Source organism: Scardinius erythrophthalmus (genome assembly GCF_964197995.2).
Source record: "Scardinius erythrophthalmus genome assembly, chromosome: 5".
NCBI lineage: Eukaryota > Metazoa > Chordata > Actinopteri > Cypriniformes > Leuciscidae > Scardinius > Scardinius erythrophthalmus.
Window position 1 is genome coordinate 54,190,284 of NC_138225.1, and position 27,103 is coordinate 54,217,386.

The window sequence follows — 27,103 nt, forward strand, 5'->3', positions numbered from 1 at the left end:
TTTTCAAGATTTGTCGTACACTACAACTGCGCATTCAAGTGCACTTCTTTTAACAAAATCTATTTTGACTTTATACAGATTTACAAGTCAGTAGGCGTCTCCAGAATCAGCTGAAACGTCTGTGCCGTTCTGAGAGACTGGCTAAACACGCCACTAAATTATCTTCAGTTTTATAGATGGATGAACCCACGTCTGTACAATTGCTTTGTTTTCCTTTCTGTTTTCATCAAGCAAATGCAAGTTTCATGAAAACAAATGCCTGACCGAAGAAGGATAGGGATTTTGCTCCATCGCTTCCCGATCGTGAACACCATGGGTCTCCTTTGTCAGCATGTTTGAACAGATATGCTAATCGCTCGAGTCCCGCGGTCATTTGTAAGCTCATACCGGGACGAGGAACTTAGCATTCCACCCACTCGCCCTGTGCAGGAGAACCATGAAAACACGTTTGTTTACTGCACCAGAGAACACGTGACGTCCTCGGGGTCTTCACATGAGATTCCTTCAGTTTGACTGAAGATCTCACAACACTAAAATTCAGAAACCTCAAACCTGTGACTGTCACACCTGTCAAACAGGACGAACAGAAGAAATCACTCAAACTGTGTGTTAAAGCCTTATAAACTTAAGCAGGTTCAGCAGAAACCCTCGCCTTCACCGCTGTGAAACTGTGAAATAAAAACATCTCAATACAGCCAGCCTTACTGAAGCAATAGCCCTGTAAAGTCCCCCTGTAGCCTTAACTTTATCTCTTAAAACTCATCTTTGATCACCAAAAAGACATATTTAAACGTTTTGTCCTTGAAAAAAAGTTCTTCATGCCTTAAAATATCTTGAATGTAACTCGACACCCTTGCCTCATTTAGTATGCGCGGCTCTATGAATATGCAAATGAGCCCCGCCTCCACTCACTCACTCACTCACTCAGAGATCCACTGGTTGACGATCACACGTTGATCTGATTGGTTACAAGGTAGTGTGTGACGTCAGAAACACCAGCGATTTCAAAGCGTGTTTTTGAGACTGTCTTTGGTTCACTGCAGTTTTAAGGAGGAAATACTCAGCAATGCTGTCGACTTATGAACTTACACATGGTTTGTCTTAAAGCAGATTAAAAACACCACATAGACACATAAACAACATTAAAAGCTGGATTTTAACAATGTGAAAGTCTGGTGTTGATGTAAAATAGTGTCAAGCAAAGTCTGAAATTTCACAAAAATTAATAAAAATGGCCACAAAATTCAAGATATGAATTGCCCTTATATGAGTTCTTGTATTTTGTGTTTAGAACATTATATAGTTGTGTAAAATCACATGAGAAAAACTGCCATTTTCTCGAATATCAGCAACATTGCAAAATGTGATATGTAATGTTGATTATATGACCATAACTGACCATCTTTAGACACACAGTTGCCTATTTTGCCAATGAAAATACTAATACACACCCAGCGGTATTTCATTCTTAAATGATTCACCGTTTTTGAATGAATCGGGTGAGTCAATGATTCAATGACTCACTCATAAAGCCAGTGGACACTTGTTGCTTTCATGAATGAATGAATCAGCCAGTTTGAATGAATCGTTTGATAGAATGACTCACTTAATACGACTTGTTGCGACTAGTTTCATATATAATAGTATCATTTATTTTGTCATTGTTTGATATATAACCAAAAATGCATTTCTTAAGCAGATGTAATATATCTGAAGTTATGAAAAGTAAAATACATTTACATTTTAGTTTAATCAACTGTGGCATATCTTCTACAGTTTCACTAAATTAATACTATAATCATGTCTTAATAATATTTTGTCATGCTTTAAAGACGTGCACTTATTTTGATGTGCTGACTAAAAGCACATAACTATAGTGTTATCAAATATTAAATATTAAGTTAATGAATTTTAAATCCACTAAATTGCAACTTCATTACAAATGTGTATATATTTAAATACAAGACATACAAGTTTCAATATAAAATACATTAAAGTATATTTTAGTTTGCCATAAATGCTTGTTAGTACATTCAATAGCACACTTTAAACATATTTCAACAATATAGTAACTATGAAATTACACATAAATGTACTAACTAGGTCAAAAGGGACTCAACATTGCATTTAATATAAACTCAAACTACACTACATTTTCATTTGATTGCAATTAACATGCAATAATTGCCTGATTAAAACATTCCGTTCACAAGTATATTCTTTTAAAGTGCATTATTGTTATTGTTAATAGTTAAGTTTGCTTTTCACAAGGGACTGTCTGTGCTAAAGACATCAATGAGTGATTGAAGGAGAATCCCGAGCCAAATAGAAACTGGAAAATCGCAGTGACTAGATATGGGAATCTTTCAACAACAAACAGGAGGAAAAGACCTAGCAACCATCCAGAACACCCTAGCAACCACCCAAGACTCTCTCCTGCTGGACTAGTTACTGTAACATAGTTTATCACTGCAAATATTGGCTGGAAATTGCCCTGCTTATCAGAGCCCAAGACAGATGAGTGTTTTCCTCCTGCCCTATAAAACTCAGAAAGAGCAGCGCTGTCATCTCCGCTCAGCGTGTAATACGCTGGAGTTTCACAAGCTGACATTTGTTTCGTAGACGGTCCCGCTCCGACGTGCCTCGGCAAGCAATGCATGGCCTAAAAATACCACAGCAGAAAGTGTTTGGGCTGCAGTTTTCCTAACATCCCGAAGCCGAAGCCAACCTTTCAGCCAGAGTTTCCGGCGTCCGTTATTAGATGTGCAGTCAAACCAAACATCATTCAGACATCATTTATTTTTATTTTTTTTACTAGTGTGTGCAGGACACTATAGTTCTTAATAAAAAAAATGTCTAAATTTATCCAAATTTGTTATAGAATTACCATTTTGAAGTCTTAAAGTGCCAGAAATGAAATCAGCATCCTCTAAAACCACTCGCATATTGTAGAAATTGCCCATACAGTGCAAAATATGTGGTCAAAATGGACACTAATTATGCTAATTGCTCAACATATGCAAATTAGCATCCGGCAGTGTCTGTATGCTGGGGACCCATACTTAACATTTCTGCAGTAAAACTTTGGTGTACTCAACATTTCTGCATTCACAATGGGGCTCTATGGGATATATCTGGCTCTATATCTATATATCTTCTAGACTATTATGTAAGTGAGGAGAGCGAAATAAAGTAAACTGTGACATATTATACCCAGAAATTCTTCATTCAGTGACTACCAGTATAACATTTTGGGACCAAAAATGATTGGGACACTTTGTTTATAGTTCATGTAAGTAAGTGAGGAGAGCAGAACATATTATACCCAGATATTCTCCATACAGTGACAATTTGGGACTAAAACTCGGACACTTTGAGCTGATCATGTTTTGCTGAAGTGTGTTGTCTTTAATTGCTAATGCTCTTTTTACACACAGACTGAACACAATGAAGCATTGCTTGGTGATTGGTTGAGCTAAACTGGTATTATCTAATTGTGTAGTTAAATTTAACAGCTGACAGATATTCAACATAATTCATGTGTGAGACAGTCTAACAGAAGGACGGACAAAACCAGTCAAATATCAACTGAGTTCTGCTCATATTTCATTACCATTCTCTAAACTGTAACGAATAAACTGAGATGATGTGAGAAATGTGTCTGGATAAATGTTGGTTTGCGTGTAGATGTAATGTTTGAGTTTCGATCCGGCTGCTGCTTCATTTTCAGACCATGTTTTTCTCAGACTTTTTGTGACCTAATTTTCACACTTCACGCTGTTTTTCCTTCATTTCGCTTCCCGGCCAAGCTCAGACGTGTGTGGCTCAATCCCTCACGCTTCCGGAGACTCACACCGGACCTTTAACGCACAAGCTTTTTTGTACATTGTTCTTATTTAAGCATGATTTTGTGGGATTGAGGGGAACGAAGGGAACGGCGCGCTCCATAAATCAGAGCTCCTCTGGGACGCGAGACAGATGGCAAACTCAGACCCACACCTTTAGCTGAAACACACACTTACAGATCTCATGAATATACATGAAGGAAGCCAGTGGTTTGATTTAATTTAAGTCGAAATCTGCATATGTGCGTGAAAGTGACAAAAAAAAAAAAAGCATATGCCGGAGTTATGAGCATTAATTCCTCATTTTGAGGACCACAGTCATCCTTAATCTGTTATCTCCTGCTGGATGTGATGTGTTGCTGGCATCTTGATGGATCGAGTGCGACAGTTTCTTGTTTGTTTATTTATTTATTAAGGTAAAGTGTAGATTAATAGATGCTTTTTCTTACAACTTCATTTCACTGGTTCTTTTTAAACGATATCACAGTATAAATATTCAGTGTAGAAATTATAACTATTTGTTAACATTCAAACGGAACTATCATTAATTACTTTTTAGCTATATGTAAAAGTGACGAAAAATAGCATCATTTTTTAAAAATATTAAAACAAAGTCATGCCTTTCTGATCCGACTATGCTGTGATTAGGATACATTATTTAATAAATAATCTACTTTAATAAAAATATAAAAAAAATCAACAAGATTTAAATCACTGTGAAAAAATATATTGTTGGTTTAACTTAATGCATGTGATGGTTGCCAGTTCATTGAAACTAAATAGTTGAGTTAATACAAAGAAAAATAATTGTTTAATCAAAAGAAACTCAAAATATGAATAACATCAGTGAATGTTGATTTGACAAAAGAAAAAAACTGTAATAAATCATGATTTTTTTTTTAAGTGAAGAATTAATATTTAATAAATACCATTTAATAAATTTGTAATTCTTTTTTATTTTAAGTATACTTAAAATGTATGTAATGATCCCTGGACAGTCAAACCACTGGACAAAAAACATAATTAAATCAAAATATGAATAAAAGTAGTTATTTTTAAAATAATTATCTGTTTAATTTAAAAAATATATATTTTAATGTGTGGAATGAGCTCTGCAGGGTGTAATTTTTAAATAAACTGATATATCGTAATTGTCTGTCGGCTTTAATGACACGACCACGTAATTTTCGCAGGACAAATCAGGAAAGCATAAAAGGATTGTTTACATGACGGAAAAAAATTGTGCACAGGAATTGCATCGATAATGCATAATCACAAATTCACACAACTAGAACTTTAGAAGCATTTAGAAGCTTTCCAACTCGAATAGTGAATGGGTTTAGCAGCAAGACAAGCTTCACATTTCTGCTTTTAAATTCTGGCAGATACTCTTTTCTGAATAATTTACTCTGATAATCAAAATGATCTCAATGGAGCTGAACTTGAACCTGGAACATATTTTCAGCTGATTTGAGAGTCCAGGAAAATTTCCTTTAAACTCTATTCAGAAAACCAAATTCGGATTTATCTACTATTGATTATGTTGTTTGTCAGGGTCATTATAATTAAAGTCCTTACAGTAATTCCTGCTTTTTTTTTTTCTTTTCACTCTTCTGGAACATCTGGAAGCACTCCCGATATCACATTACTCTGGTGTCAAGGGCTCCCATGGTAATCATAATCATCTCATAGACAAATATGATTATGAAGATTGCTTGTCTTCATGGCAGACGTAAACACAAACCAGCAATAGAAGTCCTCTCAGATTTGACAAGGTCAGTAGCAAAGTGATAAAGGTTGAGTGAGCAGAAGAAGTAGATTTAGTGTTTCATGCTCTACTAGATCACACACACACACACACACACACTGATTGCTCAGACCGTAAACACATCTGAGCCGAATCGTCCATATCAGGTGTCATAAGGGCATATGTAATGTATACAGTATGTGAGCTACAACCGGCTCGAGTCAAATACAAGAAAGAGCTGTATTAATATCTGTTCTCTGGCGCAGAAATCAGATAGACTATCAGGCAACCCTTTACTGGATTAAATACATTTTAAAAACTTAATTTTAAGTTTTGTATCTATTGTAAGAGGTGTGACGGCCGGTAAGCGTCGCAGTACTTAAGTCCATTTCAATCATGACAATTCTCTGAATAGTTTTAGCATGTTATTGAATATGGCGATGTTAATGTATTTGGTCTTGGCGGACTAGTATAGATAGCAACTGTAAAACAAATAAATAATAATAAGATCAATAAGTTATGACAACATATTTTGCTTTAACTCATCAAAAAATTCAAAAAATACCGCAGCAGATCTGGGCAGGTGGAGCTGGAAAATAGGATTGAATGAATATAGTGTAAATGCATCCTATACACAAATATGGGGTAAAACTGTTGTTTTTAATTAGATATAAATGAAATATATTGTTAAATATAATCAATATGTATATATTGTACAATATATTCAAGAAATACATATACAGTATTCAAAGGTTTGGGGACAGTAAGATGTTTTTTTTTTTTTTTTGAACTAATGAATTAAATTAATACTTTTATTCAGCAAGGACACATAAACTGATCAAAAGTGACAGAAAATACATTTATAATGTTATTATTATAAAGTTCCCATTCTTTTGAACTTTGTATTGATATAAGAATCCTGAAAAATAAAATTTATCACAGTTTCCACAAAAATATGAAGCAGCACAACTGTTTTCAACACTAATCATAAATGTTTCTTGAGCAGCGAATCCTCATATTTGAACGATTCGAGACTGAAGTAAAGGCTGCTGAAAATTCAATCATAGTTCAATAGCATTATATCAAACTTTCCCTCACCGTCTACCTTTGCCACAGCCGAGAGCTGCGATGATTGCAGTTTAGCATTGATTTACAGTACAATACACAGATTCAAAGCAAATCTGCTCGCATTTACATACTTTAAAGTTTCGCTCCATTACAGCCTAAAATAGACACACATGTGACCCCTGAATCTCACACACTCCCCGGAGCGTAATCATCTTCATAAAGCCCTGGAGAGAGAATCAAACACGCACACACACACACACACACACTAATTTAAAGAGCCGTGCAATCACTCGTCACAGAGAGATATCAGATGCCGCTCATCTCAGGACACATCTGGAGGTTTATCCGTGATGTTTTATAGATACTGAAAGGAGAAAAACTCTACATGATTTAATGTCCACAGGAGAGTGATCCTGTAAACCCAATGCAAATGCAACGAGAGCCGCATTTGCTCCATCAGTATTTATTAGCTGTAATAAATGATCATACGCTGACCCCGAAACCCCATGGGTTGTGATCCAACCGCTTTATTTGAATTAACATATTTCTGGGGTGAAACTGAAAGCCATACGCTTAAAATATTACTATTTAGAAAACATGAACGCACAGATTATCCAATTTGAGGCCAGAGGCGGTAATGAGTTTCTGACGAAATGTTGAGCGTCTCAGCGTTAAAGCGTTTACACTAAAGGCTCATAACTAATGTGTTGAAAGATTTGCACAACACTTGCATTTTCAGGCTTACAATTTACAGTAGCAGTTTATTCTGACAGAACACTTTACTGTAAGTAGCATGTCAACTATCAGACATTATAGTATTAGTAGACTGTCTGCTTACAGTTTTTTCCAGTTGCTAACACACTAAAATGACACGCACAGCACAATTATTGAAACTGACACACAGAGAGCAAAACCTCTTCTCAAGTCTCCAAAAGTCTAAACACATTTTCTGCTTTCAAAATGGCACTTTTTAAACACACTGAACACGGTTCTCTGCATAACACACAACAATCTGACGTAAAGTCACATGACTGCCATTTCAAAACACCGCCATTCAAAATGACACTCTGTGATCTGATTGGCCGACACATGTGTCACCTGACCTCAATGCTTCACTGTTAACACTTCAATCTTTTTCAGTTTACTGTTTTTTGTGAGCATATTTTTGTCCGGTCCAATGTAAATATATTATAATATGTTATTACAGTAATATATCTGCTGTGCATATGTTGCTTTGACTTGTTTGGTGAAAAATAAAAAAAATAAAATGTTTGAACAGCATGCGTGTGTGTGTCTGCAAATATTTCTGTGCATGTGAACAATCTGAAGAATTTTCTACAATTTGAACTATTTTAGTATTATGGCGAAGCACACTAAAGATGAGAGTGCTCTTCATTACGCCCAACAGTGTGTAGTTGCTTAGACAGAAATCTGCTAATATGAATGAAGTGTGTGTCATTTCGTGCAAAAGTTTGATTTTGATAATGCCATGTAGTTGTGGTTGCATTGCTTCATTTTGCAGGATATATTAGATATAGTGTGGTTGTGTGAATTGTGTTCAGTATTTTGATAAAACCAGCCTAGTTTGCAAAATTGTGTGTTAGCAAAAAAAAACTGTAATATCTCTTAACTCTTTCTTTTGATGCTCCTTAACAGACATTCTACTGACTATAAGTAACTTTACAACTACATGTCAAATGTATTCTACAAACCCGAACCCTAATCTAACAGTAATACTCTAATACTCTAAATTACTCTAAACCTTAATAAAGTATTAAGTGTTCTTGTGCACAAACTGTTGACAACTCCAGGTTTGTTGTTCACTCAGGTAAATCTGTTCTGCTTGCTGTCGACCGCAGTGAAGTCAGCGATACTCTCCGCCGAGTTCACCGAATCATTACCGGCACAAACACACTGCAGTGATGTGATCGTTTATGATTTGCCTGCAGCACAGATGTGTGTGTGCGCGTGCATGTGAGTGTGTGTGTGAGCTTTCCTGTAGCTCAAACAGTAGAGCGTTGGGCTGTTGGCGCTTGTAACAGCAAGGTAATGGGTTTGATTCCCAGGGAAAGCAAGAACTGATAAGAATGTAAATGTGTACCTTGAAATGTAATGTAAGTCGCTTTGGATAGAAATGTAAGTGTGTGTGTGTAGCTGAATCAGCAGGCTCATGCTTGTCACACATGCCTGTCTTGACTGTCAGATCATGTGAAGTGTCAACAGCCCAATCCTCTCGGCCCGAAACACTCTCACACGTCAAACACACTGAATCACACGTCTAACCCCACGTCTAAGTTCAATACCCCATTTTAACATTTGAAATGGAATTAAAACGTTGTAATAACTTCATAACTCAGTATTAACTGTATTTTATATTTTTATTAATAATATTTAAAAAAAAATATGATTTATCTTTAAGAAAATGAAGCCCATTTTAGGGCCATTAATGTTTTTATTTATTTATTTATTTTTATCCTGCATAAATTCACTTCAGTGCATTAAATAATACCACAACTCACACACTGACAAATGGTGTAGGATTTAAAAAATAATAATTTCACTCAGAAATTGCAGGTAAATTTCATAAATAATTACAAACACATGCCATTTTGAAGTAGAACGTTTGATCTTATCTATAAGACGAGCATACTGTAATAAAGCTTGTACGGTGTCTCTATAAACCTGCGGTTGGCTCACTATAGCTGACACTTCAGCCTTAACAACATTTATAAAGTGTCAAGTGAGATTCCATAAATTCCATATTATCTCATAAATAATCCCTCACACTGTATCCTAAATTAAAAGTCCACTTAGTGCATCAAGTCTTTAAACAAACCATGTTGTGCATGTTATTAAGGAAAAGAGGAGTGCATTATTACAGACTCTCAGATATGGGGACCAAAAGTCCAAAAGACCAAATGTTCTTGTTGTTTAAGGCATAATATTATTCTGTATTTGCCCATATGTTCCAGTAAATCTAAGATACATTTACTTTAGAAGTACATAAGATTTGTTTCTCTCTTATTTTAAGCATGATCTCATGAAATGCTTAAAACAAGAAAACACAAATTGTCAGGAAAGAAAAATCAGCTTAACTCAATATATATATACAGTATATACATATATATATATATATATATATATATATATATATATATATATATATATATATATATATATATATATATATATATACACTAGCATCAAGTCTTATTATCTGACACATTTCTAAAGTAAAAGGTCTCAGGATGTTTAAATTGAAAGCAAAAAAGCATAAAGAAAAGGTTTTTTTTTTTTTTTTTTTTTTTTTACGTCTGATTCTGCACTTCTTCCTTTCATTATATTTCCTCTACTCTCCTCCAAATCCACATCGGGCCGATCCCGGTGTGCATCGTCTCTCGAGGCGTTCTGCCCCATCAGAGTCTCTCCACGCTTTTAGTCCAGCACTCCTTCTCTCCCATGACCCCTTCTTTCTTCATTTCTCAAACCATCCGGAAGGGCCAAAGGGAGAGCCCAGTGCAATTTCCTTCCTCTAATAGGTACTTCCAGAGCCCACTTCCATAGTCTGGAGAAGTGACAAGATTAAAGAATAGCTGCTCTCTTCGACGAAGGCAGGGGCAGAAACAGAGGGCAAAAATACTCTGGGTAATTATGGGGAAATCAAGCACACGCTCACGTCACCGACTCGGTCCCAGCGGATCAAATCCAAGGGTTTTTACTTTCCTCGCTGCCTCTGTTCTCTCTTTCCGAGCTGATATTGCACTTTAGTTTAGAAAAACAGACTAACAACATTCTCTGAAGCTTCGGCCTCCTCCGCTTTGAAGCTCGTCTGTGAACGGGTTAAAAGCCGCAGAACTACAATGGAGTGATTTCGAGAGCTCATCCAAAGAGAATATTAACTAGCCTGAGGACAATGCAATATATTATATTACACAAGGAGATTCTCCCATCTGACCGTTTCCATGACCTTTAATTATTTTTAAGATGTTTGTTGCAGGAATGTTGAGGAATAGATCACCTATGAATGTGCACATTACAAACATTCAAACAATTTTGGAAACATAAAATAAGATATTAGGGAGAATGTTTTCCATTCAGTGAATCATCCTTCGGATTCTCAAAAATGACATTAAGCATTAGTCATTTAATTTGACGTGCTGATATTCTGTATTATGGTATATTGTGGTAATGAACATGTATTTTTTTCGTGGGCTGTGCAATACCGTGAATCATTCCAGGTACCTTATTATGCAAATTGTTTAGAATTTTAGAATGCAAATTAGCTTATTCTAAGCTTAGTCCATTCAGCTGTTTAACATCTTCAACACTGCAAGTGACGCATGAAAACGGACAGCAACTGGCGCTTATGGAAAAGCAGACATACCGTGGTTACCCCGTTCACAAAGCATTGGCTGACTTTACAACTTAATCTCATGAGAAACTATCATATATATAGGAGGTGAGGATTTTAATATGAATTTGTACGGAAACATAACATAAAAAAAAATAAAAAAATAAAAAATAAAAACCTAATTAGTGTAATGATCTGAAAAGATATCTTGAAAATGGTTAACATTTTTCTGATTCGTTAATATTATTATTTATAATTGCGTTTTTGTTTTTTTTTTTGCCTTGAAACAGAATGAAACATTTGTTTTCCTTTCTGCTGTATGATATTTTGTTGCCTCTTGCACTTTCCGCAACACATTCAATGTTAAATGTTCAGTGAGTGTCGCTAAAAGCAAGTTCTGTTTCATCCAGATGAACGTGAATCTGGAAATGTTTTATGATGTTGTTTGTTGTGTGTAGAGGCAGTTCAGAAATTAAGTGAAGTTCACAACATAATTTCGAGAGGAGTGAACCCGTCTAATCTTTCAATGAACTGACAGAGCATATAAGCAGCTGCTCGCCTTGCGTCCCTCCACCTCCCCAGCTCCACCTGCAGAATTCAGGCTAACATACTCATCATCCAGGCATTAGTAGTCTACCGTACTCATCATCCAGGCATTAGTAGTCTACCATACTCATCATCCAGGCATTAGTAGTCTACCGTACTCATCACCACGCATTAGTAGTCTACCGTACTCATCATCAACGCATTAATAGTCTACCGTACTCATCATCCACGCATCAGTAGTCTACCGTACTCATCATCCACGCATTAGTAGTCTACCGTACTCATCATCCACGCATTAGTAGTCTACCGTACTCATCATCAACGCATTAATAGTCTACCGTACTCATCATCCACGCATCAGTAGTCTACCGTACTCATCATCCACGCATTAGTAGTCTACCGTACTCATCATCCAGACATTAGTAGTCTACCGTACTCATCATCAGCGCATTAGTAGTCTACCGTACTCATCATCCAGACATTAGTAGTCTACCGTACTCATCATCAGCGCATTAGTAGTCTACCGTACTCATCATCCAGACATTAGTAGTCTACCGTACTCATCATCCAGACATTAGTAGTCTACCGTACTCATCATCAGCGCATTAGTAGTCTACCGTACTCATCATCCAGACATTAGTAGTCTACCGTACTCATCATCAGCGCATTAGTAGTCTACCGTACTCATCATCCAGGCATTAGTAGTCTACCGTACTCATCATCCAGACATTAGTAGTCTACCGTACTCATCATCCACGCATTAGTAGTCTACCGTACTCATCATCCACGCATCAGTAGTCTACCGTACTCATCATCCAGGCATCAGTAGTCTACCGTACTCATCATCCACGCATCAGTAGTCTACCGTACTCATCACCAAGCATTAGTAGTCTACCGTACTCATCATCCACGCATCAGTAGTCTACCGTACTCATCATCCACGCATCAGTAGTCTACCGTACTCATCATCCACGCATTAGTAGTCTACCGTACTCATCATCCACGCATTAGTAGTCTACCGTACTCATCATCCAGGCATTAGTAGTCTACCGTACTCATCATCCACGCATCAGTAGTCTACCGTACTCATCATCCACGCATTAGTAGTCTACCGTACTCATCATCCACGCATTAGTAGTCTACCGTACTCATCATCCACGCATCAGTAGTCTACCGTACTCATCATCCAGGCATCAGTAGTCTACCGTACTCATCATCCACGCATTAGTAGTCTACCGTACTCATCATCCACGCATCAGTAGTCTACCGTACTCATCATCCACGCATTAGTAGTCTACCGTACTCATCACCAAGCATTAGTAGTCTACCGTACTCATCATCCACGCATCAGTAGTCTACCGTACTCATCATCCACGCATCAGTAGCCTACCGTACTCATCATCCACGCATCAGTAGTCTACCGTACTCATCATCCATGCATCAGTAGTCTACCGTACTCATCATCCAGGCATCAGTAGTCTACCGTACTCATCATCCACGCATTAGTAGTCTACCGTACTCATCATCCACACATTAGTAGTCTACCGTACTCATCATCCACGCATTAATAGTCTACCGTACTCAACATCCACGCATTAGTAGTCTACCGTACTCATCACCACGCATCAGTAGTCTACCGTACTTCATCATCCACGCATTAGTAGTCTACCGTACTCATCATCCACGCATTAGTAGTCCACCGTACTCATCACCATGCCTTAGTAGTCTACCGTACTCATCATCCACGCATTAGTAGTCTACCGTACTCATCATCCACGCATCAGTAGTCTACCGTACTCATCATCCACGCATCAGTAGTCTACCGTACTCATCATCCAGGCATTAGTAGTCTACCGTACTCATCATCACACATTAGTAGTCTACCGTACTCATCATCCAGGCATTAGTAGTCTACCGTACTCATCATCCACACATTAATAGTCTACCGTACTCATCATCCAGGCATTAGTAGTCTACCGTACTCATCATCCAAGCATTAGTAGTCTACCGTACTCATCATCCACACATTAGTAGTCTACCGTTATCATCATCCACGCATTAGTATCCACGCATTAGTAGTCTACCGTACTCATCATCCAGGCATTAGTAGTCTACCATACTCATCATCCACGCATTAGTAGTCTACTGTACTCATCATCCACGCATTAGTAGTCTACTGTACTCATCATCCACGCATCAGTAGTCTACCGTACTCATCATCCACGCATCAGTAGTCTACCGTACTCATCATCCACGCATCAGTAGTCTACCGTACTCATCATCCAGGCATTAGTAGTCTACCGTACTCATCATCCACGCATTAGTAGTCTACCGTACTCATCACCAAGCATTAGTAGTCTACCGTACTCATCATCCACGCATCAGTAGTCTACCGTACTCATCATCCACGCATCAGTAGCCTACCGTACTCATCATCCACGCATCAGTAGTCTACCGTACTCATCATCCATGCATCAGTAGTCTACCCTACTCATCATCCAGGCATCAGTAGTCTACCGTACTCATCATCCACGCATTAGTAGTCTACCGTACTCATCATCCACACATTAGTAGTCTACCGTACTCATCATCCACGCATTAATAGTCTACCGTACTCAACATCCACGCATTAGTAGTCTACCGTACTCATCACCACGCATCAGTAGTCTACCGTACTTCATCATCCACGCATTAGTAGTCTACCGTACTCATCATCCACGCATTAGTAGTCCACCGTACTCATCACCATGCATTAGTAGTCTACCGTACTCATCATCCACGCATTAGTAGTCTACCGTACTCATCATCCACGCATCAGTAGTCTACCGTACTCATCATCCAGACATAAGTAGTCTACCGTACTCATCATCACACATTAGTAGTCTACCGTACTCATCATCCAGGCATTAGTAGTCTACCGTACTCATCATCCACACATTAATAGTCTACTGTACTCATCATCCAGGCATTAGTAGTCTACCGTACTCATCATCCAAGCATTAGTAGTCTACCGTACTCATCATCCACACATTAGTAGTCTACCGTTATCATCATCCACGCATTAGTATCCACGCATTAGTAGTCTACCGTACTCATCATCCAGGCATTAGTAGTCTACCATACTCATCATCCACGCATTAGTAGTCTACTGTACTCATCATCCAGGCATTAGTAGTCTACCGTACTCATCATCCACGCATTAGTAGTCTACCGTACTCATCATCCACGCATTAGTAGTCTACCATACTCATCATCCACGCATTAGTAGTCTACCGTACTCATCATCCAAGCATTAGTAGTCTACCGTACTCATCATCCACACATTAGTAGTCTACCGTACTCATCATCCACGCATTAGTATCCACGCATTAGTAGTCTACCATATACTCATCATCCAGGCATTAGTATCTACCGTACTCATCATCCAGGCATTAGTGGTCTACCGTACTCATCATCCAGGCATTAGTATCTACCGTACTCATCATCCAGGCATTAGTAGTCTACCGTACTCATCATCCAGGCATTAGTAGTCCCACTGGGGGGTTTATCTAAGATCTAAGTGAGTGGAAGCGGCAAAGGAACTCGTGAAATGTCCTGTGACTGGCACTAAAAGACTAATGCTCTAATGCATTTGAAAATAACGGAGCACCTACACTAAACAACCTATAGTGTTAACAAAAGCAAATGTGTGAAGAGCAAACCTGCTTCTGCAAGTCTTTAAGCTCTTTTATCACGTATCCGAGCGTTTCACATCACAAGTGCAATGCTGTATCAGGTGAGATTCAGAGCAAGTTTACTACAGCAGGAAAGACACATATGGAGCTGATTACATTTACATTTACATTTACCCAGACAGCAACACAGTGTCGGCCCAGATCCGGCCCACATCTGAATTAGTTTACAGATCATGGACTATACCATAATTTGGAGCTCATTACATAGTATTGTGCATAAAAATAAGTCTTAAAGGGGTCATATAATGCCATTTTTGTACAAGCTAATATGATTCTTTAGGGTCTAAATTAAAAGTTTGTAATACACTTTAATTAAAAAATCTCATTAGTATTGTAAGAAAACACTAATTTTACCTGGTCAAAAACAGCTCTGTTTTCAGCACGCCATTTAAGTGCATGTGTCTTTAAATGATAATGAGCTTTGCTCACTTTGCTTGGTACCGATCCTTTTTTTCAGGAGCAGCTTCTTAGCAAAACCAGCTTTATACTGACCCTCGTTTGTAAAGCAGTCTGGAGATAAATGATTTGCGCAAACATATATTCCCTTCGAAAACAAACTCAGCCACTGCGTCTTCAGCGGTTCGGATTTAGGAACATCAAAATGATGCTGTGTTCCTTATTACACCCAAGAACAGAACACCACAATCGCTCAGACACCATTCTGCTCATAGACAGTGCTCCAGCGTATCAACAATGGCGGACTATAATGACAGACAGCTCGCTCACGAGCGAGGGCAGGTCTGTGTTGAAACGCTGCTGTCAATCAACAATCGTGGGAGGGGCATCGATTTTGTGACGTCACAAAATCGAACGGCTTGATTTGAGACAGGGGAAAACATATACAGTAAGATATAAAAAAAAAACACTGGATGGATTTTTATCATTTTATGATGGTTGTGTACAGGCACTGCCAACACACATTTCAGTACAATCAACTTGTAAAAGTGCATGTGCCATTATATGACCCCTTTAAATAAGGTGTATTTGGGGAGTTTTGCAAAAATGTCTTCTTTTTTTTATGAGTCTTGGTTGGAAACTTTGGCGCCCACTTTCAATAGCTTTATATGTGGATTTTTTGTGATACCTTTTGGTGATTTTTGTAGCTTGACAGAATAAATCACCATCCACTTTTCTTATAACAGAAGCACAAACTCTGCTGAATATCTCCTTTTGTGTTTCACTGAGGAAAATAAATGTTTTCATTTTCATTTTTAGGTGAACTAATCCATTAAGCACAGGCGGAGATTACCTGTCGTTGTGTGAGTATCTCTAAAGCATCTCTCTTTAAAGAAATTGGAGAAAACACGGAAGCGGCCGCCGGCCACAAAAACGACAATCTTTATTGCTTTTATCTGTTCTCTTTTCTTGAGTGGTTTTCCGATAGCAGTTCGCCTCTCCGTGACCTCTGATCTCGGAACAGCTATTCTTAAGACTCAATTATAAATCTTGCTGGCTTTAAAGCGAAATGTAAATCTGGGTGGAAGGTGCTGTCAGTCACGGAGTAATTGTAGGTAGTGAGAGAAGATCTGGGAGTTTTGCTGGAGAGGATACTTGATGCTTTATTATGCTTTATTATGCTGAGTCACGTCTGTTCCTCCTCGTACATTAAACCGTTTCCAACTGGGAAATAATAGAGTCCAGAGGAAACCATTAACATTTAGATGTAGAGATCTGTGATTGTTAGTTATCAAAGCGCTCTCATGTTAAACCCATTAGTGTTGGTCATCCGAGTATATGAGACAAATGACGAATATTTCACCGTTTCCAAGATAAAAGACAATCTGGCCTTTATAGACCTTGTAGAATTGTATTCAATGTGCTTCAAATCATCGTCAAAGTTTATTTAAAAAAAAAAAATAATACTTGCTGATTATACAATATTGTGTAATTCTTAATTTATTTGTACTTGATTATTATTTTCTATAGAGAAAAATAATACCGAAGATAAAAACCTAATTATTAATGATTAATCATTTTCTATATTTTCTATAAAGCGTGTGACTGTGGTTACACACACTGCATTGGCTTTCAGCGTGAATGCCACAAAAAACACATCTAAAACGGGAAAAGCTTTGAGATTGACTGTACAAATAGATTTGATAAGAAATCTGAGGTATATTTTTACAGACTGCCGAAAGCTACAGAACAGAGAAGCAAATGAATCTCTGCGATTCACAGAAACAACTGGATCCAGGCAGAGAACGGTGGATTATTTGGTGTCAATCTGCTGAATTATGGGGTAAAATCACACCCTGTATATCGTAGTGTTATATATTGTATTGACAACTCATCAATTAAATATTTGCCATTGTATATTCTGCATAATCAGATGTTTTTAAATAAACACTGACATGAAACGACACAAGTTTTAGGGCTGGATCATATGATGATATATATAACATTAATATAAGTGATCACCCGGATTTAGGCTTATATTGTATTTATATAAAGTGTTCACAGGCTTTGCTTTATGTATTTCCCCGGTGTTGAAATCAGGCTCATATAAATGTCAGGAAACACGATTCCGGCTGCATGTCAGTATCCGTGATCACTGGATCTTTGGTGAGTTGTAAGGAACACTATATCGAGTCCAAGCTTTAGTTTAAACTGATAATCGTTCGTTTCACTGGCGTTTCCTCTATTATCTCCAGTCACTCTCAGCTCTTCTGACTCTCAGGCCGGCTGAGGGAGTGACGTCAACGCATAACCTCTATATTAAAACCTTCTATATCCAGTTTCTGCATACTGTATTTCACCTACACACATGTTTGCAATTCAAAAGTTTTTTATTTGTGCAACAATTAAGTGCAATTAATCGCATCCAAAATAAAAGTTTGTGTTAACATAATAAATGTGTGTGCACTGTGTATAATTATTTTGTATATATAAATATAGACACATACCTGTACATATATATAAGAAAATGTGTTATTTATAAGTAAAATATTTATATTTATATATAATCTAAATTATATATAAATATACAGTATTTACATGCATGCGTGTGTAATTACATATACAAAATAATTATACACAGTACACACACATATATCCTGTAAACACAAACCCGTATTTTGCATGCGATTAATCGTTGCCCAGCACTAGATTTTACTCAGCATGAGTCTGTATCTTTGTGTAACTGAGACTTAAAGAGGAGGGACTAGTTCGTCTTTTCAGAAATGGACACAATGTGTTGCAAAAGCCTCAACCAATCCATCAATCCCACAGAAAGTACAGAAGCAGAGACTCTCTGTGAACGCAGTGACGTGGAGGTGAAGTCGAGCCAGCTGGCGAAACACCTCTCCTCTTCTCCACCACAGGTCTCCATTGTTTATTAATAATCCCAGCGGTGTGTTTGGCATGGAGAGCGGAGCAGCTGGTGGGCTTCAGATGAAGGTTTCCACCAGTGTTTCCTCGGCAGTCGGGGGCCGCAGCCTTTCATTCAGGCCTTTCATTACATAACTGTATGAATTATTGAGGTTAACCGCAGCAAATGACCATGGCTTTTAATAATTCATGAAGATCAAGCTAAAACAGTCGTCGGGCAGCCGGTCGCCCACCTTTCCCTTCGAAGGGCCACACGCGTCACACCCAACAACCAGCAAATCAACATTTAAACGGGTCTTGACATGGATTTTTATTTTATATATATATATATATGTATGAGTTTTAACATTCACACACAAAAAAATCTGAATATTACCCATATAAAACATTAAATTGTTTGTAACGCTTTACTTCAAGCGTTTAAATATAATGCAAATTATTTTGTAATGCATTAATTATGCCTTGTAATGCACCTTGTATGATATCATGAATAAGTGTAATTATAATGCATTATAATATGTATCTGTTAATTTCCTACACCTTTAGAAAGAATAATGACTTGACAATTTCATTTGTCACAAGGATTCTGCAAATATAATGATTTTTGATTGTAATGCATTACATTATACAGTATAAAGGCTTTAAGTAAAGTGTTACCAAAATGTTTACTCATTCTTTGTGATGTAGTTGCGGTATAGTCTCTTTTGCTCACAAGACTGCATTCATTTGATCAAAAATACAGTAAAAATAGAGAAATATTATTCCAGTGTAAATCATCTGTTGTCTATGTGAATATACAGTAAAGTGTAATTTATTTCTGTGATCAAAGCTGAATGTTCAGCATCATTACTCCAGTCTTCAGTGTCACATGATCCTTCAGAAATCACTCTAATATGAGGATTTGCAGCATTTCTTATGTCATATTTTTGTAGAAACCGTGAAAAAAACAAAAAGTCATGATTCTTTGATGAGTAGAAAGTTCAAAATAGAAATCTCTTGTAACATTATAAATGTTTTTACTGTCACGTTTGAACAATTAGTGTCCTTGCTGAATTAAAGTATTATTATGATTATTCTTAAATCTTACTGACCTCAAACTTTTGAATGCTATAGTGTAAATGTCACATGTAAGAAACTTTATTTTGTCAGCATACACAGTTTTTTTTCTGAATAGACATCAATGAAGAAAGATGCTTTTTGACTTCTACCTGATCACTGACCCATAATAATAATATTATATGATCTGACAATTCACAGCATTTTCAATCCTGAGGCATCTTTATATTCGCTTTCATTTCATAACTCTGGCCTCGAGTTTTTATTTTATAGTGTCGTTTGACTCATAATTGCTCAAATCAGATCATCTCTTCAAAGAATGGAGCGCATATTTCCTCCAGCTTCGCTGATAGACTTATTTCAGAGACATTATTAAATGATATGAAACAGAAGCTCTACAGTCACTTTCATAACAGCTAATATTCTTAATAGCCTAATCAAAAACTCCATATGCCCAGAACAATCTAGTTACAATCCTCAGAGGCTGCTGAAATATGAAATGATATATTTTAGATAAAGTTATCCTTCACAGTGTCACAGGAACGCTTCATATCTAATGCAATCTGCCAATGCAACATTAGTAAAAACACACTTGTGTGTGTCTGAGAAATGATGAGGGAGATTATAAAAATGCAGATGCAAGATTAATGAGGTAAACATAAACTAAATGTAAACATCTTTTGTTGGCTGAAATAAAATAAAAAGGCATTGCAAAAGCAAACATGACCTAAATATTAATGCAAAACTAACTGAAATAAAATAATAACCATGTCCTATCCTAGATGCCTTTAAACTTTAATAATATGCATATTTGCCTTAAATCGCAGAACAGAATTAAACAGATGTGTGTCAAATTAAGTGAATTATATAAACAAATGTAAATATTAAATTAATAAATTGAACTGCACTAATCATGTTTAAAGGAAATGTCATTACTGTTCAGAGTTGTAAATATATTTAAACTAATACTAGATACTAATGCTAATGTTTCAATATGATTAAAATCTAACAGTATCTTTTTATTTATAATAATAATGATGATGATTATATCAATATTTGTGTATATATATATATATATATATATATATATATATATATACATACACACAAACACACACACACACACACACACACACACACACACGTATCAGTAAAGGCATAAGAACCATAACTACAGTACGCCAATAACCACTCAAAACATCAATGATGAAACGAGATGAAGTACAAATTCTGCCAAGCCTCTTCATAATGACTCTCTGTGTCGTCACTGGAGAATCTGTGTAATATCTGACCCATAAATGCTTCATTCAGGCGTCTATATTAATGGTACAAGCCTAAGATGATTTCTGCACGCCGGATCAGTTGATCTGACGATAATCATCTAGTGTATTAGCATAGAGGGATTATTATCAGCGGGCTAATTTTAGCAGCTAGCTCATTTCTGTTAACACAAGGTGTTCTGAGATTGCTGAAACCCAGAGATCGACTTTATACCATGTTCTGCAATTAGCATCTCCCAAAGAGAGAAGTGCTGTATTATCTGCTGAAAGTCTTGAATTAATCAGAACGGCAGAGCCGACGCTGTAACGACAGAGAGTCAGGAGTCAGGACGTTTCTCTGCCAATAAAAGGCTTTAGCATCACATTCAGGACAGAAGTGTGGCTCGTCATGACAAAGCACATCTAATTATCATGCAATCTTATATGTAGTATTTAGTCATCTCCAACAGTACTTTACTGTTTACATTTTGCTTAAAACAATCTGCCTAAAGGGGTAGTTCACCCAAAAACTGAACATTCTGTCATCTTTTATACCCCTACTTTCTTTCATAAATCCCAGATCCACACATACCAGATGTGGGCCGGATCTGAGCCGACACTAGAGATATGTATGTTTTTTTGTCTTTAAAGTGTACAAAGACAATGACAACTAACCACATCCAGTGTGACAACATGCCCCACTATAAGAGTTAGTGTCTGTGAATGTCTTTTTCCTGCACAACAACAATGGAAATGTTCAATATGTATTTTTAGTCAAGGTATATACACTGACTTTCACAAATAAATCCACCTTACTAGAGTAAAACGTATGACAACTTGCCCCGCTCTCCTCCTAATCATTTGGAAAATTAAGTCAAGTCGCCTTTATTTATACAGCACTTTTTACAATACAAATTGTTTCTAAGCAGCTTTACAGTGATACATTAATCAATATTTGCTATGAATAATAATATCTCAGCTATCATCACCTTAGCTTTTACATCCAATTTTTATTTTATTTTTTTCACATATATGTAAATAAAAGTCAGCAGTTCAATATTATTTTTATTATTTTTTTAGTTTTTTGTTGTTGTAAAGGTGGGGAATCATATTAATCATCATAGAACATAATCGGCAGCCGTCCGAGCGGACGAATGCATCCGAGGTGCCGTTTTCAACTAGAAATGCCATTTAATAGAAGTTTTGAAAAAAAAAAAACAGGATTCAAAGTTAAGTTTTTAAAACAATACAGTTATTATTTCCAAACTCCAAAAACACACATTTTTGAAAACAGTGACGTCATGTACATGCTATAGGCGCGTATCGTTTCTTTATAAAGTGACATCGCCACCTACTGGCCTGGCAGCAGAATACAGCGATTTTAGTCGTTTACGCAGATCCTTCTGAACGGGATCGTTTTGGCAACGTTGTCGTCTGTACACGGAAAACACAAAGTGTCGTTGTACTGTAAAACAATTATTGTGATTTTAACGGTAAAAATGCTATGGTGAAAAACTGTTAATTGATTAACAGAAAGTTTCTGTACTATATACTGTGAATAACAGTGATAGATCTAACCGTACATTTAATGTAATTTTACAGTAAATTTTACAGTAATTGGAAGTGAAAAATAACAATTTACAGTGAAAAAAATGTCAATTTGACATTCCAACAATTCCCTGCATTACACTTCACATTTATTGTATTTTTGTTGAAATTACTGTTTCTTCATATTTTTCTTAGTTGTAATCAGTTATGCACATTAAGGTTTTATGTTACATTTAATGTTATTAAATTAATATTTATTGCATTTTTTATTATTTCATGTGTGTTACCATGATGGTGTTCAGTGTGTGTGTGTGTGTGTGTGTGTGTGTGTGTGTGTGTGTGTGTGTGTGTGTGTGTGTGTGACACTGTGCAGATTCTATATATTAGTATTAACTATAATGTGGAAAACCTGTTTGTGTGATGAGCATTGATTCATCATGTGACTCTCATCTGCACTGTGATTGGTGGTTATCAGTGTTTAACAATAATACAAAACAGATATTAGCACTTCAATAGGTCAGTATATTAACATTATATCAGATAATGAATACTTTTTTTTTTACTGTAAATTTAAGTTAAGTCCGTAAAACCTTACATGCTGCTATCGTATTTTGTACGGTAAATTTCTCCCAGACGTTTTTTTATCGTAAATTTAACAGATTTTTTTTACAGTGTACCCTGAGCCTCGTCATCTTTATGATCCCGCACAATAAACAAGCAGGCGTTCAGTAGAAGCGCATATATTCTTCCTGAGGACCCGGACGCCAAGACCCCCAGCTGCAGCCTTCAGTCCTCCTGCCAGAAGAGACAGTGCTCATTATTCCCTCGGCCAAAGCTCTCTCGTCGTTGATATTCCGGTCCTGTTCTCCATCCACCGCTCTGAGACGGGGTGAGAGGCTGCTTCTCTCTCTCTCTTTATCCGCCTCCGTGAAGGACGATAGGAACAGGTACCGGTCGGTCCGGCTCAGGTGCGGCTCAGGTGCGGCTCAGGTGCGGCGCTGAACGTCAGGCGTGTGATGTGTTTGTATTGGGTCGCAGCTCTTTGCCTGGAGCTTCTGAAACGGTCACTAGCGCGGCTTGTTTGTGCCTGTTGCTCATTAGACATTAATGTGTGTCTGGGTTAGCGTGCATTTAATGCGAGAGTGGGCGGTTAAAAAATGCATTGTTCAGAAAATGCAAACTGGTTATTTTGCTTTAATTGTATTGCATAACACAGGCAATAAACCCTATATACATATATGTTTCCCCATGGTGTGACAACATGCCCCACTATTGGGAAATTATTGTTAAATGTGCTTAAATAATGCAAACTGGCTATAAATTTGAGCTTAAAAAAATAGTTCACCCCAAAATGTAAATTCTTTCTTCATTTACTCACCCTCATGTTGTTAAAAATCTTGTTAAAAATAAAATAGTTTATTAAAATCTAACAATCTAACAGGTATGTCCTCCTCCAGTTAGATAGATGATGTACTTGCATGACTGAAATGAGTCTGTGACCCTGTATAGTGTGACAAAATGCCCCGCCATTTGGAGTCAACGTGTTTTATCCCTCTTATATAATTGTTCTAATCACAAATAAATATTCACTGAAGTAAAAAGTGCAGTGCGAGAGTAGGCAAATAAAGATTGCATTGCTCAGATAATGGTCATTGTTCTATTATTATAAAAATGAATCAATTGCATATAATCAGGACTTTGGAAGAAAGAAAAAAAAATCGTCCCCTGCAACAGTCCAAATTAGGCCACAAAGAGCAGCTAAGAGCTTGCAGCATGTGGGCCGATCATTAAAATTGACGGACATCATAATTTTGCATAATATTAGAAGTGCATATCGACCAGGTTTGATTCACTGCACCAGTAATGGGATGCATCCCGGAAAAACTCTTTAGGACTCGTGGCTGCGCCATTCGCTTTGTGTCCATCATAATCACTCAATTACCAAAAGCTTCAAAGTCAAATTTGACATCAAGCGCAAAAAGCGCGAGAGCTCCCCCAACAGTTAAGCGTCAGAAACACATTCACACCAGTTCACCTGCAGCTCTGAGCCTCTCGATGCCCTCAAACACACACATTCGCATCTTTCCACCGGCCACACACGCTCGTGAGATTAATGCGAGTGTGCATACTTCATATCCTTCTGCATCACACTGCCAGCGAGACACAGGCCCGAAGGGGAACCTGGCTGTGCTCTCCACGGCAGTGTGTGCATGTTTATTGACTTTGCAGATGCAGCAGGAAAAATACAAAGGAGAAAACAGTGTTAACGTCCTCCAAGCGTCCAGTGAGCATCCGATTCACTCAGCCTCTCCAAACGCGTATGGTGCCATTTTTCATACTTCATTTATGCTTTGCATGGGTTGACTCAGCAAAAGGACAGCATCAAACCACACACACACACACACACACACACACACACATCAACTTGCTTTCTGTAATGCAACAATGAGCAATGCGTGGACTGAAAACAGATCTGATCACGCGCGCGCAAATGGAAGCATCTGCAGTCCAGTTTCAATCCGTGCAGAGAGAAACACACACTCGCGCGCTGGAGCTCACTGAAGTGCTGCATTTAAAAGCCCCCGCATGCTCTTCATTACAGACTCACCTGAAACTGCTGCTCCCGTGGATCGGGAATCTGACGCTCCGCGCTGCTTTAAAGTTCGGCTGAGGCTCCGGGTCCGAAGCTCATGGTGTGCGATCGGGTCAGCGGTTCCTCTCATACTCAAGAGGGACAAATCCGGCGGTTCGGGTCGCAGAACAGCGTCTGAGAAACAGGAGGAAATATCCGATGGAGAGATGGAGAGAGTCCGACTGACTGCTGCTGAGAAACGCGCAGAGAAACGAGGAGGAGGCGCCGAGCATCACTTTACTGGATTGTATAGGAGGGTGATGCTAGACAGAAAGGGGAGGGACTGAAGGAGAGAGAGAGAGAGAGAGAGAGAGAGAGAGAGAGAGAGAGAGAGAGAGAGAGAGAGAGAGAGAGAGAGAGATACTTCATTTTTTTCCATTATTTGATTAGTAAAATAATTGTTATTGTTTTGCTTTAGCTTCATTTGATTGATATTCTTTTCAATAGCGTTAAATGTGCATGAACATATATAACAAGTCGGACTGACATTTAATCATTCCCAGGAAATTAATTCTTGATATCAACAGTTCAGTTTTCACTAGTTAAAATGCTCATTCTTGATATCAGGAATTAGATTTCTTCTAGTAATAAGGGCATTTTCTTTTTTTTTCTTTTTTTTTATCAGGAGTTAATTTTCACTAGTAAAAATGTTAATGCTTGATATCAACAGTGACGTCATCACTCGCTGAAATACGAATTCTTGATATCAAGAATTGAATTTCATAATATTCTATCTGTAATAGTATTTTCACTATAGTCGAATGTTACCATAGGCTGCCATTTAAATTCAGTTGTTGATATTAAGAATGTATTTCTTACTAGTTGAAATTCCAATTTCACAATCTTTGTAACAAATCATAATTTGTTACTAAGACCTAACATGAACAGACAATGGACAGCTGTATTTTAATTAATTAACGTTAACAAATATGAACAAATACGGTAACAAATGTATTGATCATAGTTAGTGCATGTTAGTTAAAGTGTTACCAATTTATTTCTTGATATTAAGAATTTGTATTTATGCGCGTGATTACGTCATTAGTGGAAATCTAGTTCCTGTTTTCAAGAAATAACCTTTTTATCTAGTGAAAATTGAATTGTTAATTGATATCAAGAAATCCTGAAAATCAATAAAAGTCAAAACGGCTTGCCATTGCACATATAATGAGAGAGTGATAAGAATGTGTTCATTAACAGTGATGCAGATCTCAAACACAGAGGTAAAACAGATATTAGAAGTACAACACCATGGGCTGGGCTCTTTTTGACTCGGACCGGGATGTCTTTATAAAATCCACCAAATGTGTTTCAACGCTTGAATCTGTAATTATAATGTCTGAACATAATTGATAAACAAAGAGGGAATGGTGTGTCAGTTAAACTCGGCTCGAACGCTATCCGTGGTGCTGAACACGGGACTGTTCCGGGTTAAATATAAGCGCTGTCCGTGGTGCTGAACACGGGACTGTTCCGGGTTAAATATAAGCGCTGTCCGTGGTGCTGAACACGGGACTGTTTCGGGTTAAATATAAGCGCTGTCCGTGGTGCTGAACACTGGACTGTTCCGGGTTAAATATAGGCGCTGTCCGTGGTGTTGAACACTGGTTATGCCGGGTTAAATATAAGCGCTGTCCGTGGTGCTGAACACTAGACTGTTCCGGGTTAAATATAAGCGCTGTCCGTGGTGCTGAACACTGGACTGTTCCTGGTTAAATATAAGCGCTGTCCGTGGTGCTGAACACTAGACTGTTCCGGGTTAAATATAAGCGCTGTCCGTGGTGCTGAACACTGGACTGTTCCTGGTTAAATATAAGAGCTGTCCGTGGTGCTGAACACTGGACTGTTCCGGGTTAAATATAAGAGCTGTCCGTGATGCTGAACACTGGATTGTAAGTAATGCAAGCAATGCAAGCCTATCGGTTATGAGAGCAGAAATGCAATGCTATAGTTTTGTTGTTGTTGATAAAGCAAAATATGTGTTTAGATG

The 27,103-nt window shown here is 37.5% G+C and overlaps 1 protein-coding gene across 1 annotated transcript in view; it reads right to left on the reverse strand.

Moving 5' to 3' along the window:
• The window catches only part of brinp1 (bone morphogenetic protein/retinoic acid inducible neural-specific 1), a 175,234-nt gene extending 150,069 nt beyond the window's left edge, over positions 1 to 25,165 (reverse strand). The window contains exon 1 of the mRNA XM_081365496.1: positions 25,090 to 25,165. The gene's annotated coding sequence lies outside the window, so the exon portion shown is untranslated. The remainder of the gene's footprint in view (positions 1 to 25,089) is intronic.
• Positions 25,166 to 27,103: the final 1,938 nt, after the last annotated feature.